Raw genomic sequence first — 2,455 nt, forward strand, 5'->3', positions numbered from 1 at the left:
TCCATTTAAAGATATGAGAAAATAAAAGACTATTGATTGCTTGATAAACTGACACTGATGGCAACAGAATGGAAGTAAAGTCAGTATAACCCCTTGCAGTGTGTGTGTGTGTGCGTGTGCGTGTGTTAGCCAGAGGCCCTATAGGAGATGCTGTGGATCAATAAAGTGTATGTGTGTGTGTCGGCCCTTAGCTATCCATCCAATTACACATTTCCAGCAGCGCAGCCGAGCACAACTCTTTGTTAAAGCCTTAATGGATCAGCTCAGGGAAGTGTCCGTACGCACGCACACAAACACACACAAATAGATACAGCTCTACAAGGTAAGCATTCTCAAATTGATTTGTTAAACAGCGTTTTGAGCCCCTGCGCTCTCTGAAACTGTAATTACTGTGTGTGTGTGGGGGGGGGGGGGGGGGGGGGATTTCATGAAGCACTGTGCTTTTCTGTTAAGTTTCCAGATGAAGGAAGCTCCATGTGTTTGATTATTGAAGAAAATAGTGTTTCCTCTGCTCACAACAGCAGATGCATTACTACAACACTCCTCACCGTTGCATTCATATTCTCCTCCTTCTTCACTGCTTTTAGATCTAATGATTCAATCTATTGAACAAACACTGAACTAATTCTGTTTTCAAGTAAAAAAAGAGCATTCAGTGATGGATTTGTGAGGAAAGACATTTGCAAAATCCAGGTTTTGAACTCAATGTTCAAAATCTGCTCTCACTATTTTCTCTTGGGAAGAATCGTTTGGCAACACTTACTGTTTCCTTCTCTTACCAAGGTTCTCCTTTAATATGCTTCGGCCAATTTTGTGTAATAGTCTTCACTGTAGCTACAAACAATGCCTTGCCTCATCTTCCCTTTACGATTTGTTTGTGTAATCCGTCTAAACACATTTGAGGGGCTGAAAATGAAAGGAAATGGCACGATTTTTGTTCACTTCTTTTTTTTCTTTCCTGTAAAAGAACAAGTCAATAGCTATACTTAACCCAATCAGCAGTAAAATGTTGGAAATGTAGGTTTCTGCCAACACAGTTTGAATGCTGACATTTATGAACCAAAATAACCTAATGTTTAATATAACACTTGCATGATGCACAATGCTGCATGGTTAATGTTATGAAACAAAGGTCTAGGTTGGTTAGGTTTCTGGAAGAAAATGACTTGGTTAGGGTTAGAAAAAAATGTGTGGTTGATGGCCTGAATGAACTTCTTTAATGAAATGATTTTAACTATTAGGGACAAGATTAATAATCTCTTGCCCTTAACCAGTGCCAATCTGTCGAGTAGAGAATAAAGTTGCAATTCAAACATTTAATTTAGAAACATGGTTATTCGTAAGTTTGAACACAAAGACCTCTGGGTGAATTCAAATTGTTTTCATTATATATGAGTTACTTACGCAGGAGCAAAGTCTTGGATGTCATTTGATTGAAAGATTTTTTGCCATTAATCCCTTTCCAATTTATGCACGTCATCAGTGAACATGCGTGCGAGGATGTTCTACGTTGCACGTTTAACATCATGTCTTCCGATTGTTCCCAGGAAGGAAATCTAAAATGGATAGAAAAAGTACTATTAATATTTGATAGATAGAATTGAATAGATTTTAATGAGCTTTGCGTGAGATTCTTAAAACAACAAAAAAACTCACCACACTCTTCTTCATTAAAGTGTTGACTGGATCTTTGAGCTGTTGCTCAAACAGGTCCACTTCCTCCATTGTGGTCAATGGAAACGGGTCTCTCCACTCCACTTCTTGACCAGACATTTGTGTCACGCTGGGGCGAACAAAGCTGTCAACTTTGGCAGTTAATTGCTGGACCTGCTATGTAAGCGTCTCCAGCATGGCCAGGATTTGAACTTGAGCAGCCATGAAAAACATTAGAAAAATATTCTAAAAAGGTAACGATTAAGAGATTTTACATCAAATATGGAAACATCAAGTTTTATACAACTCCATTAATCCAATCGTAATAATCATATTCACTTGGATTCAATGTGACAGTGTGTATTGCATGTCCCGTATCCAATTTACCATCGTTAACATTGTAAAAAGTGAAATGATTAAAAAGGTTCAATTTGAATCCCATAGCCGTTTGAGATGTTGCTCACCACAGCAGGCAATGGCGTCTGAACCACACCCCGCCAGGTTGGTGTGTACCCCTGGCTTGTTCGCTGTCCTGCTGGTGATGAAGTCTGTGGTGGAGGAGGGGCAATAGTTGGAGGAGGGGCAATAGTTGGAGGAGGGGCAACTGTCCCACTAGTGGTTGGACCCCTGTGTTTTTGGGGGGGCCGATTTTCAGTCTCGCTGTCTGCATCCGAGTCCCCATAGAAATGGCTAGAAATGGAGTTAGGGGGGAAAACAATTATTTGTCATACTATAACATTGAATCACAGACACTTTATTTTATTAAGGTAAAAGAGTTCTAAAGAATTAAATGTATACACAT

Source organism: Pseudoliparis swirei, chromosome 19, assembly GCF_029220125.1.
Source record: "Pseudoliparis swirei isolate HS2019 ecotype Mariana Trench chromosome 19, NWPU_hadal_v1, whole genome shotgun sequence".
Taxonomy (NCBI): Eukaryota; Metazoa; Chordata; class Actinopteri; order Perciformes; family Liparidae; genus Pseudoliparis; species Pseudoliparis swirei.